Here is a 15,041-nt window from a genome sequence, read left to right as displayed (position 1 = left end):
TGCCAGTACAATCCATCTGCATTTCATAATATTTAATGCTTTGTAGAAATTCGGATCTATTTTTGTTTATTATTTTCCTGGTGAACAGGTGGCATACTTTTCTTTAACATATGGGAGTCATGCTTGGCAAGATCCTCACACAGAAATCGGCAGATTGTAATACAATATGAAACCTGTAATTCAAAACGCAGCAATAAAATGTCAACTTTATCTAACAAATGGTCTTTAATCCATTTAGTGGCATGAAGGTTAGATAAAATAACCAAAAAATAAATTTCTAAATTATGTTTAGGATAAAAAAAAAAAAAATCTCAGTATTTTTTTTTATTTCTAGATGAAATTTTACTATAGTAAAAGTGTTTAAGTAAAGCAATGTTTTACCTGTTGTTGTACAGGACACAATATTTGGTGCCAGCTGGAGGGCTGTGAAGTTTTGCCCTGGGCCCCAACATGTCATGGTCCGCGGCCCGGCGTCTGAGGTGCTGATGGGATGCCCACTCCCGTGGGCGTGGCCGCTGACTCCACACCTGCATCCCATCCCAGGCGATCACCAGGTGGACCATTTAATCCTGCCCAGCCTGCTGCTCCACGCCAGTCCGTAATCGTCCTTCAGCGGTAACGCACACCTACGGGAAAGTCCTTAGGCAATCCTATCCGTGTGAACTAGTACTAACTCTGCCTTGTATACCCAGATCACTGCTCGGCGTGTTTTGAGTCACCAGCCTGTCCACCTGCCTGTCCAGAATTTGGATCACGATCAACCCCAGCCGCCTCGCCCTTTCTGGAGCTTCTCCCCACGGACCCTCACCCCTCCCTCCGGTTCCCTTGGCCCCGCTATCATCGTAAGACGCGAAAACTACCTCCCCTCGTATGCTGCCGGTTTACCCGCACCCCAATAATCCTTTTTTCTTTTTCTGTTTCAGCCTCCCACGGTCCCGCTCTCGGCGTTTCCTGCGCGATTCTTCTCCCGGTCCCTCGGTTTCTCTGGTTCCGTGCGTTTTCTCCCTTCTACTCTCCCGGGACACTCTCAGTTATAATAAAGTTTATTTTTTCTCTCGTACCGCTGTGTGTGTGTTCTGCTCCTGGGTCCAGCTTGTGTGTTGAACTTCGGTTCTTGACAGTACGGACTGGCCAGTATCGACCAGCAGCTTCAATCGCTCCAGGACCGCTACCAAGAGCTCAGTGACACTCGGGAACAGCTGCGAACCAAGCCGCCCGATCCCGTGCCCCACGGCGTTTCGCCTCCGCCTTTGGAGCCCTTCCACGGGGAGTTAGACCTGTGTGGGGGGTTCCTTTTTCAATGCTCCCTGTTCTTCAGCCGCACGCCACACGCCTTCCCCACGGATGCAGCTAAAATCTCCTATTTTGTAGGTTTATTACGGGGACGTGCTTTAACGTGGGCTGAGGCCTATTTAACAACTCACTCCATTCGTGATTGCGATTACGATGATTTCCTGGAGGAGTTCCGGGCTACGTTCTCCCCTCCGGTCTCGGAAGATGACGCCACACAGAAGTTGCTGGGGCTCCGTCAGGGGCGGCGCAGTATCGCGGAGTACCTAGTCGAGTTTCGTACCAGAGCGGTCGCCGTGGGTTGGCCTGATTCAGCTCTCCGTGGGTTTTTTTTACGGTCACTAACCGACCAGATGAAGGACCAACTAGCTTTTCACGAAGAGACTAAATCCTTCGAAGAATTGGCTTCCCTCGCCCGTAGGATTGATAGACGCCTGCGGGAGAGGGATGCCGAGCGGCGGCTTAAACCTATGGGCTCCGTATTGCGCCCCGGGATCAGTGTTTCTCCGCCCACGCCCACGGCTGCGTGTGCGCGCTCTCCGTCGCCTCCCCCGCCCGAACCCATGCAGATCGGACGCTCTCGGCTTTCTCCGGAGGAGAGGGAACGCCGATTTCGGGCTGGAGAATGCCTGTACTGTGGGAGGCCCGGTCACCGCATCGCTGTCTGCCCGGTCCGCCCAAACGACCCGGCCCACCGGTAAGTCCGGGGATACGGGTGGGCAGCACGTTAAGCACTACTAGACCCCGATTATTACTGTCCGTTACCCTCGTAACTAATAACCAGACCTTTACATGCTCCGCGCTGGTAGACTCCGGGGCGGAACAGAATCTTATGGATGAGAGACTGGCTAAGAAATTAGCTGTGTCCCTCACGCCACTCGAGCCGCCCATCCCTGCGTCCACGTTGAATAATCAAGTGTTTGCTTATATCACCCACCAAACTGCACCCGTACAGTTAGTCACATCAGGGAATCACCAGGAGCAGCTTTCCTTTTTCACTTTTCCCGCTCCTGACACCCCGCTTATCTTAGGTTACCCCTGGCTACAGAAACATAACCCTCACATCGATTGGGCCGGAAAGAGGATCGCGAGCTGGAGTGTGTTCTGTCTGGCGAACTGTTTGGGGTCGGCCGTTCCCTCCGCCTCAACGAAACGAAATTCAACCCCGCCACCCGCACCGGACCTCTCTTCCGTGCCCCCCGAATATCACGATCTTCGGCAGGTGTTCAGTAAGGACGAGGCGCTCTCACTACCTCCTCACCGTCCTTATGACTGTGCCATTGATTTACTCCCGGGAGCTTCGCTGCCCTCTAGCAGACTGTATAACCTGTCTCGCCCCGAAAGAGAAACCATGGAGAATTACATCCAGGAGTCGCTAGCGGCAGGACGAATCAGGCCGTCGTCCTCCCCTGTCGCTGCGGGTTTTTTCTTTGTGGGAAAGAAGGACGGGACGCTTCGCCCCTGCATCGATTACCGGGGTCTTAACGACATCACCACCAAGAATAAATATCCCCTCCCACTAATTAATTCTATTTTTGACTCACTCCAGGAAGCCACAGTCTTCACCAAGCTGGATCTGCGGAACGCCTATCACCTGGTTCGAATACGTGAGGGTGATGAGTGGAAGACCGCCTTCAACACCCCACTGGGGCATTTCGAATATCTGGTGATGCCGTTTGGACTAACCAACGCCCCGGCGGTTTTTCAAGCTCTAGTCAACGACGTGTTACGGGACTTCCTAAATGTGTTTGTTTTCGTATACCTAGATGACATTCTGATCTTTTCCAAAACACCCGAAGAACATCACATCCATGTGAGAAGCGTACTACAACGGCTGCTCGAAAACAGGTTGTACGTCAAGGCGGAAAAATGTGAGTTCCACGTTTCATCCATCTCCTTCTTGGGCTACATTCTAGCAGGTGGGCAGGTGAAGACCGACCCGGTGAAAGTCAAGGCAGTGTTGGAATGGCCGGTTCCGGAGTCACGGAAGAAGCTTCAGAGCTTCCTGGGGTTTGCGAACTTTTACCGCCGCTTCATCCGGAACTACAGCCAGGTGGCAGCGCCGCTCACCCAGCTCACCTCACCCAAAGTGCCCTTCACCTGGTCCCCTGAAGCCCACGCAGCCTTCGCTAAGTTAAAACGGTTATTCACTTCCACACCCATCCTAACCCACCCAGACGCTGCTAAGCAGTTTGTTGTAGAAGTTGACGTGTCTGATGCGGGAGTGGGAGCGGTTCTCTCCCAGCGGTCTGGGCCTCTGAATAAGCTCCGGCCATGCGCCTTCTTCTCACGCCGACTCACCCCCGCAGAGAAGAATTATGACATCGGCGACAGGGAACTGCTAGCCGTTAAACTCGCTTTAGAGGAATGGCGCCACTGGCTGGAGGGGGCCGCTCAGCCCTTCCTCATCTGGACAGACCATAAGAACCTCCTGTACCTGAGAACCGCCAAGAGGTTGAATCCACGCCAAGCTCGCTGGTCCCTATTCTTCGCCCGCTTCAACTTCACGCTCTCCTATCGTCCAGGATCGCGGAACACCAAGCCCGATGCGCTCTCCCGTCAGTACTCCTCCGACAGCGAAGCGACTCCCCCCGCCACCATCCTACCCGCCACCTGCGTGGTGGGCGCCCTCACCTGGGAAATAGAGGAGACCATTCGCGGAGCTCTCCCGGGAGACCCCGATCCAGGGACCGGACCACCCGGACGGCGCTTCGTTCCTGCTGCCGCCCGTGGAGCTGTCATCCACTGGATCCACACAGCACGATTCACGCGCCACCCAGGCGTGAACAGAACGACGCACCTCCTCAAGAAACATTTTTGGTGGAAAACGCTAATAAGGGACGTGAGGGACTATGTGTCTGCCTGTGCCGTCTGCGCCCGTAATAAGTCATCCACCCAGCGCCCCGCAGGCCAGCTCCACCCGCTCACTACACCCCACCGGCCCTGGTCTCACATCTCCCTCGACTTTGTTACCGGTCTCCCTGCCTCGTCCGGAAAGCGTGTCATTCTCACCATTGTAGATCGGTTTTCCAAGGCCGCTCACTTCATCCCGCTAGCCAAGCTGCCCTCAGCCGCTGAGACTGCCCAGTCGTTGGTTGCTAATGTGTTCAGGCTCCACGGAATCCCCTTGGAAATTGTCTCTGATCGAGGTCCCCAGTTCACCTCACAGGTGTGGAAGACCTTCTGTTCCGCTCTCGGCGCCAAGGTTAACCTAAGCTCCGGCTTCCACCCGCAATCCAACGGACAGACTGAACGTCTCAATCAAGAACTGGAGACTATGCTACAGTGCGTGGCCAGTCAAAACCCCTCCTCTTGGGTTACCTACCTGCCCTGGGTGGAGTACGCCCACAACACTCTATCACCTTTCGAGGCGTCTCTCGGATATCAGCCTCCGCTCTTCCCTGAAGAGGACTTGACTCTCTCCGTCCCGTCGGCTCCACACCACCTTCGGCGCTGCCAACGTGTATGGCGCAGCGTTCGCAGCGCCCTCCTGCGTGCGAAGGAACGACATGCGCACTACGCCGATCGTCGCCGCGCCCCAGCCCCTGACTACCAGCCGGGACAGAAGGTTTGGTTGGCTGCTGGGAACATCCCACTCCGGGGCACGTCCCGCAAACTGGCTCCCCGTTTCATCGGGCCATACGAGGTGGGCCGAGTCATCAACCCGGTGGCGGTCAGGCTTCGGCTTCCAGCCTCCCGGCGTGTGCACCCCACGTTCCATGTGTCTCAGCTTAAACCAGTCCGCCTCAGCCCCCTGTGCCCTCCTTCCGCGCCCCCTCCTCCCGCCCGGCTCGTCGGCGGCCATCCGGCCTATGCGGTCCGGCGTGTCCTGGATGCGCGCGGGCGCGGCTGGCAGTATCTCGTGGATTGGGAGGGGTACGGCCCCGAGGACCGCCTCTGGGTCCCGCGCTCCTTCGTTCTGGACCCTCGCCTCATCTCTGCTTTCCATGCTTCTCTCCGCAGGCGGGGTCCCGGCCTGTCGCCTGGGGGCGACTCTTGAGGGGGGGGTACTGTCATGGTCCGCGGCCCGGCGTCTGAGGTGCTGATGGGATGCCCACTCCCGTGGGCGTGGCCGCTGACTCCACACCTGCATCCCATCCCAGGCGATCACCAGGTGGACCATTTAATCCTGCCCAGCCTGCTGCTCCACGCCAGTCCGTAATCGTCCTTCAGCGGTAACGCACACCTACGGGAAAGTCCTTAGGCAATCCTATCCGTGTGAACTAGTACTAACTCTGCCTTGTATACCCAGATCACTGCTCGGCGTGTTTTGAGTCACCAGCCTGTCCACCTGCCTGTCCAGAATTTGGATCACGATCAACCCCAGCCGCCTCGCCCTTTCTGGAGCTTCTCCCCACGGACCCTCACCCCTCCCTCCGGTTCCCTTGGCCCCGCTATCATCGTAAGACGCGAAAACTACCTCCCCTCGTATGCTGCCGGTTTACCCGCACCCCAATAATCCTTTTTTCTTTTTCTGTTTCAGCCTCCCACGGTCCCGCTCTCGGCGTTTCCTGCGCGATTCTTCTCCCGGTCCCTCGGTTTCTCTGGTTCCGTGCGTTTTCTCCCTTCTACTCTCCCGGGACACTCTCAGTTATAATAAAGTTTATTTTTTCTCTCGTACCGCTGTGTGTGTGTTCTGCTCCTGGGTCCAGCTTGTGTGTTGAACTTCGGTTCTTGACACAACATATGTATTAAAAACTATTAATTTACCGATAATTTCCTTAGGGATGATTGGAGTTCAACTCAGTTCAGTTTTATTTATACTGCGCCAAATCACAACAACAGCCTCGAGGTGCTTTATATTGTAAGGTAGACCCTACAAAGATACATAAGAGAAAAACCAAAACAACCAAACCAGGCTCAGGAGGGAGCGTCCATCTGCTGCAACCAGTTGGGGTGAGAGAAGGAAGACAGGATAAAAGACAAGAAGCTCATTTTAAAATGTTCTGCATTTGATGGCAACAACGGTTTGAACAAAAACTGATTATTGATTAGGGATAAAATTTGGGGTTATTTTTTCCATTAATAATTTGGTCGATTGTTAATGTACCCTTCTGGTTTTGATTTCATGAGTTTTTCATTCATCATGCTTCTTGTCTAAACTGCCCCCCCAGAAGTTCCTCAAATTTGTACTAAATTTAAAGCTTCTTCGGTCATGTTAATCTAAGGAGCTTGGAAAGAAAGGTGACTGGACTTGTTTAAGTTTCTTTAAGATGTTTTACGTCTCATCCGAGAAGCAGTTCTAAGACCAAATGGTGGAGAGTCCCGAGTATTTTAGCCCTAGTGGAAGTTGTCCCATAAGAGGGTGGTTACACTTATGTGCCTCATCACATGAGCCAAGGTGTGAAAACGACTGGAGTCGAGGCAAATCACATGACCGATTTAAGATGACATAGAAACAAGATGCAGCCACAATGAGTCTCCATTTCAACTTGTGTTGGAAATATAGACTTCAAACTATATACCACTTTTTAAATTGTGTCAGTAGGACAGGTAAAACCAGGGGTATGATAAAAAAAAAAATATATGCAATGTTTTTTAATGAAGGGAGCGTCCATCTGCTGCAACCAGTTGGGTTGCAGCAGATGGAACCCAACTGCTGCCGTTTAGTACGGAAAGTGCTCACAAAAACCCCAACAAAAACATGACACCTCTTTCCTATTAGTGGAAAAATGCACAATGTTGAACAATCATGGAGAGCAATAGCAATAGTGTGTTTTGAGATGTGAGAGACTTGTGACATGTAGCATGTTTGGAGTGTATAGTTAGTGTGTTGTGCTGTCTTGTGTAGTGATTGTGTAGTGTAGTCATTTATTTTGGGCCTTACTGAATGTCACAGTTGCTAGTCCAACAGCTACCAAAGACAGACTGCAATGTAAAAGCTGTTTCTGAGTGGAAGTTTTTAAAATGTACAATTTATATTTTTGTGGTTTTTACAGTAAAAAAAATATTTTCCTACTTAGATTTAATGTTTTTTTGTGTGATTTTAGATAAACTGTTTTAATACAGAATGTCTAAATGGAAAAATAACTTTGAATTCAGACATGGGAGATTGTGCTTAAAAGAATGATACCAAACAATGCAAGGTAAATAGTTTTTAAAGGTGAAATATAAAAGGTAAAATCAAAAGTAATCAAAAACAGCCAGATATACTCTGAACCCCAGAGCACAGTTAGTGAGTAAACGTCATTAATGATGCTCACATTTAGATAGACTACACTGCATGTTTAATTCATTCATTTCAATTAAGCAGTATGTAATAATCCTTAGTCAAGTAAGTAAACGTTTCTCCAGGGATTCGCCAGCCACCACTTTGGTCTAGGCTGCTTTTCCTTCACAATTACTTTGCAATTAAACTTTGAACACACATCTGCACAGACCTTAATGATATGCAAAGTGTCTTTGGTAGCATTCTAATGTTTCCTTTAATGACACCATAATGTTGTCGTTCTTACTTCAGAGTGATTGCTGGATAGACAAGATACAAAGGTAATTCTTTTCCATGATGTTTAGAGCAAGTTTTAAGGTGCTCAGTGAAACTTTACTGACCGTGTGATTTTACTTACTTACTTTTGTTCCCTCTTTTTAAATAAAGCTCAACATGCTGTAATTTGTACTTACTAAACCTCCAAGTAGTTTTCTATAAAATGAAGTATAGGTTGATGGTATATCATATTACCTGTCATAGCTTTCTATCTAGTGCCATTAGCAGAGAGATGGATATAACGGTTTGATTTTACATGAGAAACTGCAAAGCAGTGTGAATATTTTACAGTAATTAAGAAGTATTATTAAAGTAGTTTTTGATCAAATCTATATTGGGGTTAGCTCTGATACTGCTGAAATTAGAATTGAAATAAGTGGTAAAACTGAGGCATTTAATATATGCTAATTTTAAACTAACATGTTGCTATAGCTACATTTGTGGTAGTGGTATTGCATACACTCATCATGGACATGAATGTCATGGTAATTTTGAGCTTCCAGTGGTTTCTTTGAATTATTCTCTTTCCAGGGTGCATTGATGTACTTTTATATTTCCCCCACAGCATCAAAAGGGTACATGCAGGCTCAGATGTATACATATTTCCTCCTAATAGGGTTCCACTGAATCGTTCCTTGGTCTTCTCTACATGCTAGACATCAACTTGGTGGTTGCAGTGGTGGCAATTTTGTGTGAATTCTCCTTGTAGCATTAACTGCATCTGAGGCTAAATAACCAGACTCAATGCATCTCCCGGGACTTTCAAGCCAATGAAAGTCTATTCCAATTTTTTCTGTCTGAACAATTTAAGTTTTCAATTACATTAAATAACTCCACCCTACATTGTGCTCGTTCAATGTATGGGGCAGGTTTCCCTCTGTTATTTCAGTACTGCCAGGGTGTGCCCCTACCAATGTGGTCAACTATTATCACCCCCTCCCCACCTAAATATAATGACGCTAAACCGCACCACCAGCTGCAGACGTAGTCTGGAAAAGCCATGCATTTTAGATTTTCAGATCACATGCCAGTTGATTATATAAGTAACATTCCAAGGAAAAGACCAAAATGACCTTGGCAGAAACTTGTGACAGAGATATAAATAGTCTTTTCAAATGGTCTTACATTGCACAGAAGTTTGTCCACACCACAATTAATGGTTGGTAAAAGTTAGAGTATATACTATAATAACTCTAACTTCTTGTTTCTCCCTACATTTAAAAAAATAAATAAATACTGTAGCTCTAAACCGTATGTTTCACACTACCCTCAGTACCTTGCTCTCAGTAGGGTGCAGAGTCTAGACTGCCTAAGCAGGTGGTCAAGGTTAGCTTGTTTGACAGCCACTGAGAATCTGAAGTCTGTCAATCAGCACCGACATCAATCTGAGGAATCTTCTTGCGGTAGTGATTGATTTAGAGGTCTATCTCATCAAAGACCTCTGAGTGTTTTCTTCTCTTGGAGCCATGGGTTATAAACCGTCACGAATCCCTTAAAATTGTTTTTCTCTGCACCATCAGATAGAGAGAGACTGGGGTTTTGTTTGCCATTACATTTTAATAAGATAGAAGAGAGAGAGAGGGGAGAGTGTTTTCAGGGGGAAAATAAATAATCAGAGACCTGGCTGCTCTGGGCCATATTGTGAATGAATCAATTGACTATTAGCGCCTGAAGCCAGGCATGAAAATGCATCTGTCTTGAGCTAAGAGATATAGAGGTCAGAGATGACATTGGAAAGATGTGTGCTCCAGTCAGATTTGTGGCGATACTGTTGTCATGTCTCTTCTGGCAGAGTGGAGCTTTTGTTCTTAATGGTGCCATACTTCAAAATGGACATAACTGTCAACCACCCACTACGACCATGACTGGCGATGTTTCACCGCTATTGCATCACATGGAAAATCGAGTCGCAAGCATTTTGCCTGCATATCTGAATATGATATGACAATAACTGCATTCTTTCTGCAGCGAGGGCAGAATTTTAACTGTACATCATTATGTTTTATGTGTCGAGAATAAATTCAGAGACAATTAAAGTAGAGAGAAAATTAAAATGCCCAGACAGCAGGATTACTAGGAAAAAAATTATTGCAGGCTTACTATAATCTCTCTTGCCAAATACATTTTTGATTAGAACACAATTTTGCTAGGACAATGCTCATTGGAAATGTACTCAGGTAGAGAATGACCTCCCAAAAAGATAGATAGTATCAGATATTTCAGTAAACATAGTTTATGTAAAAGAGAAGGTGGAAACTCTATAGCAGGGGTCCCCAATCCCAGTCCACGAGGGCCGGTGTCCCTGCAGGTTTTAGATCTCACCCTGGGTCAACACACCTGAATCACATGATTAGTTCATTACCAGGCCTCTGGAGAACTGCAGGACTTGTTGAGGAGGTCATTTATCCATTTAAATCAGCTGTGATGGATCAAGGGCACATCTAAAACCTGCAGGGACACCAGCCCTCGTGGACCTGGGATTGGGGACCCCTGCTCTATAGTAATGACAATATATGGAATCCGAAGTTGGGAGGTAAGACCATTGTTTTTTTAGTTGTCATGTCAATAAATGTTAAACCAAACACACGTGTTGGGTCTTTTTTCTGAACCAGAAGCCTGACTTATTGGTATACATCCAGGACAGGTCTACAGTCTATCCCAGGGCCAACACAGAGGACAAACAAGCTTTTATGCTTACAATCCTTACACACCTTGTAAAATCACCACTGGGAACTTGGCTGTTTTTGATTTAGCCATTTTATTGTTTCTTTTATTGTTGTAATTTAAATATGGTTTGACTGAAGCAGATTACTCTGTAAATGAGTCTTTGATCCTCAATCTGCATAAATAATGATTTAAAGAGAAATCACATCTACAACAGTTTAAAGTTACCATTTCTGTGGGAGGAAACCTGGAGATAACACATGGAGACACTGGTAGAACATGCAAACTCCACACAGAACTACTGTTGATGACAGATTCAGGAAAAAAATAATAATTTGGAGTGATATAGGTCCAGTATTCACTTTCTTTACTTCTGTCCTTCCTTACATTTTTTCTCCTAACCAACACTAGAATCATCTGGATCTCTGACAGTTAAATTCTTCAATGCATTCATGAATCACTCGCCATTTTTGCCTGTCGGGTGTTTTGTGCAGGTTTTATAAAATATTTTTTTGAAACGTTTCATTAAAATCATTCCCATTTAAAAACATTTATTCAGTATTCTGATGAAAATTCAGACGACATTTATTAGCCATTTAAATTGGCTAGAATCTCGAGGAACACTACAATCAAAACAGACTGTGTGAAAGTCCTCCATGCATTTTTAACTCTATGCTTGAAAAGAAGAGGACGTTTGAGTTGTGTACACATAAATTCAGATGTTATAAAAGAGCTTCAAACTTTGCACGAATCAATACCAGCGAAAATAATATTATTTAAAAAGGGTTGCCCCTCCTTGAAGTTGGAGGTTTCTTCCTGTTAAAAGGAAGTTTTTCCTTCCCACTGTCACCAAGTGCTTTCTCAAGCAGGTTGTTTGGTTGTTCTGGTTTTCTCACTATTATTGCAGCGTCTTGTGGAAGGACCAGATATGACAAGGGGGTGTATGCAAATGCTTTATTTTAATTTTGTTCCCAACACACATCTTTCACTGTTGTTGTTCCTTACTTGATTATCAGCCTGAATAAAAAGCTTGATTTGCTGTTTCACGTCGTAAATATGTAGCAGGAATATTTCTGGGATGGAAAATTATGTAGTCAAAAAGGACACAGCAGCTCAGAACTTCAAATGTATTTGACAGATGCCTCACATTAAAACCATTGATTACCATTAATCACCACCGTGTCACCTGTAATTACTTCATTTATACCGGTAAGCCCTGGTCAGCCCACTAATGAAGGTTAATGTGTTCAGCAGCCATCATTGTGCTGCCTGCATTATAGTAGCAGCAATCACATCATCTCCATCAAAGACACCAGGTGTTCTAAGCCCTTCTCTGTAGCAGTGTCATTATGTCACAGGTTTCTCTGATCTCAGGCAACAATGAGCACTAGACCCGGCTGCCGCCACCTTTTGTGTAATGACACGTCTAAGCATTGCCTAGTGACATGGAAAAAAAAGAAAGAAAAAGGTTTTGATGTAAATGCTATCAAAGGATTTTCTGTAGGAATACAAAATATGTTATTTACATTTTACTCCCAGCATTGAAACCCCAGAGTTTCAATGCTGCAGTAAGACTCGAGGGGACAGGGTTGTATTGCTCAAACCCACTTCAAAACTACTATGAAGCATACTGCAGATGTGCGTTGGCCAAAAATATATATAACATTTTAATTTAAGACGTATAGTTTGTTTTGGCCAGAGCAGCTCTACACCATAATATGTACTTGTCATTTCTCACATGAGGCTAAAATATCCATGCAACTAAATCCTGGTTTTTTTTGCAGACATAAATATGACTTTATTTACCTGATCAATGAAGCCCTTCTTATTTTTATTGGATGCACAAATATCACCTATTCACAGCCAAAGGCTCATGATATTAAAGAAGGATAATTTACAGCTTTACCTTACTTAAAAAGATATCCTGGCTTGTATTTTAGTTGTATGTCATTTTCCATCCATCTGATACATAGTGTTAACAAAAACACTGAAATATCAAGAAGCATATATGTTATAGGTATACCCAGTGTGTTTTAAATAGACTTTAAAACACACTGGCTCGTATTTCACACGAGCCGAATGTGACAGTCTGAAAAGCCAAAAGTGACATCAGTGTTGTCTTTCCAGTTCAGTTCAAACTTCGAGATATGCCGTTCACGATGCTCTAACATAAAAATGCATCACATCCCGAGATCTGTTTGGAAGATGCTAATTTTAAGAATTTTTCTTTGATAAACATCAGACAGAGACTCTGAGCATTTCTGAACAAGTGGCAGATCATGTAATTGGCGACTGCGTTGGGAAATATGTTGTAAAGCAGTGTTTCCCTGTTGACCCAATCACATTACGATCACACTAAGAATGAATCCAAGATTTCAAGAATTTCTATGGTTTGCCCGTTGGCCATTTCCTGTTTACATGTTTTTGTTATCTATAACAAGTGAAGCATTTGTCAACAGACACAGCCCATCGGCTTGTCTGGGTTGCTGAGGGGGTAGATAAAGGCATGTTGTGCCCTCCCGACAGAAGGCAAGAATAGAGGAATAGGCACATCCTGTTTGATCTCTGAGGAGGGAGGATGCCTCACACTGTTGGCTATAGTTCTGCATACTGAGTCTGATAAGAGCCTGGTGTGAGTCTCTGTGTCGTACACAGACGAGTGGCGTACCACAAACTGAATTCAGAAGTTAAAGTCTGACCTTTACAAGCCTTTGAAAGCGCAAACAAGCACCAGTATTTTCTGACTGAAATTACAACAGTCTAAAACCCAAATATAGATACAAAAAAACCTTACATTTGATCACTTTAATTCTATAAAATTATGCCTGGAAAGACATCTGGAATAACATTCAGATCATAATTTACGTCTTTTTGTCTTTTAGATATTGAAAGTGTTTCATATAGGTTATTTGCTCCTCTAGGAAGTATGACTACTACTAGCTATTCAGATTTCAATTAATGTTTAATTTTCAAAAATATAGAATAATGCACGTTTTTCTATTCTGGTGTGCTTTTACTGCGTTGGCAGTGTGTCTGGGATCATTGTCATACCGAAAAATAAAGCTGTTGCCAATCAGACTTCACTAAAACATGACAGAACCTCCACTGTGTTTTACAGATAGCTGTAAACACTCACTGTTAAACACTAACTCCCTCTCCCAACCTCCTGTATATATATTATCAACATTTTGAGTAAAAATACATATAATTTACACTTGTATTCATCAAACCATAAGACCCATTGTCACTGATTTTCAATCCAGTTCTTTGTAATTTGACATACCTCAGCCTTTTCTGCCTGTTTCCCTTCCTTAAGAATAACTTCTTGCCAGTCATCCTTTAATGAGACCCTTTCTGATGAGACTCTAGTGAACAGTAGATGAATCAAATGAAGGCCCACATGCATTTCCTAGGTCCATGTTAGATCTTTGGATTTTTTTCTCCCCATTTTTGCTGTAGATAGTTTTTTTTACACCTTCCACGTCTTCTTTTGTCCTCCACTTGTCCAGTTTCCTCAAATTTTTTAAGGGCACATGGCACACTCTTCTGAGATATGCCAGCATTCTGCTAATACGTTTTTGGAAGTCACCTCATTGGTGGAAAAGTAGTTTTATTTTTCTGTCAAACATGGTGTATACATTCTACAGATGATAGTTTTGCTTTTTCATAGATTCAACTAAGGACATTGGAACAAATTATGTGTTTTGCATCAGGAACAAAGTGCCAAATGACATAATTTAAAAGTGCTCTTTGCTAAGCTGTTTGTCCTGTGTAGATATAATCTGGTTCATCCCTTAAATTAAGTGCCTTCTGAATGATTCACAGGCACACACAGCCCCCCCCCCCACACACACACACACACAAAAAAAGAAACCTTTACATGTTACATTTTTCTCTGAAAATAGTCTGGTACAGGGACTGGATGAAAATGGGTGAAAAAGTAGCCAGCGTCAAGAGAAGAACTTTAAAACACCTTCAGAAAACCTGGAGAACTACTGGTGTACTACTTTAAAATATTACAAAAGTCTGAAAAATAGAGGTGTGGTCAAGATTTTTGCACAATGCTGTATGGCAGAACTATATGAATAGACACATGCACACACATAAAGATCTGCCTCCATCACACACTGCTGATGATGGAACATGCCTTTGAATGAAGTAAGTAACTGAAGAAGTCTTCTTTTCTTCACTCTTAGCCCCGTGTCTTTGTTGTGCCACTTTGCTCCTAAAGCTTCAATAAGTGCCCCTTCATTGATAAATGATGAAGTTTAAACAGCTATATTGCCTTTTGTTTTTATTACCCGGTGCATAATAGAACCCTAGCTGCTGAACGTATTTCAAGTGACACAGTTTTGTCATTAGCCTCCAGTAAACCAACACAGTTGCCTGAATTTACAATGCCGTCCACGGTGATGATGGCATCTAATTTGTGCAACTGTTTTCTTGCCAAGAGAGCTGCAAATAAGGTAAAATACCTCGAGTTCTAACTCAAGTGAATCGAAAAGCCTTATACCCTGATTTTGCTTCTTTTGCTCATAAACACGCATTCCCCCATACCAAATGTTAAAAACAGTTATTTTAACAATGAATGGCAGTGCAGTGC

The 15,041-nt window shown here is 45.0% G+C and overlaps 2 long non-coding RNA genes across 2 annotated transcripts; both read left to right on the top strand.

Annotated features, from left to right (window-relative positions):
• Window positions 1–400: 400 nt before the first annotated feature.
• Window positions 401–1,060, top strand: LOC146701759 (uncharacterized). The gene is made up of 3 exons (XR_014922386.1): window positions 401–615; window positions 693–842; window positions 924–1,060. It is a non-coding gene; the product is annotated as an uncharacterized LOC146701759 (long non-coding RNA).
• Window positions 1,061–1,738: 678 nt separating this feature from the next.
• Window positions 1,739–5,910, top strand: LOC146701758 (uncharacterized). The gene is made up of 4 exons (XR_014922385.1): window positions 1,739–1,987; window positions 5,254–5,465; window positions 5,543–5,692; window positions 5,774–5,910. It is a non-coding gene; the product is annotated as an uncharacterized LOC146701758 (long non-coding RNA).
• Window positions 5,911–15,041: the final 9,131 nt, after the last annotated feature.

This window comes from Copadichromis virginalis, linkage group LG9 (assembly GCF_057382275.1).
Source record: "Copadichromis virginalis isolate Kocher_CV1m ecotype Utaka linkage group LG9, C_Virginalis_male_GT1.1, whole genome shotgun sequence".
Lineage (NCBI taxonomy): Eukaryota > Metazoa > Chordata > Actinopteri > Cichliformes > Cichlidae > Copadichromis > Copadichromis virginalis.
The sequence above is the reverse complement of the archived record's forward strand: the minus strand, read 5'-3'. Positions and strand labels throughout refer to the sequence as shown.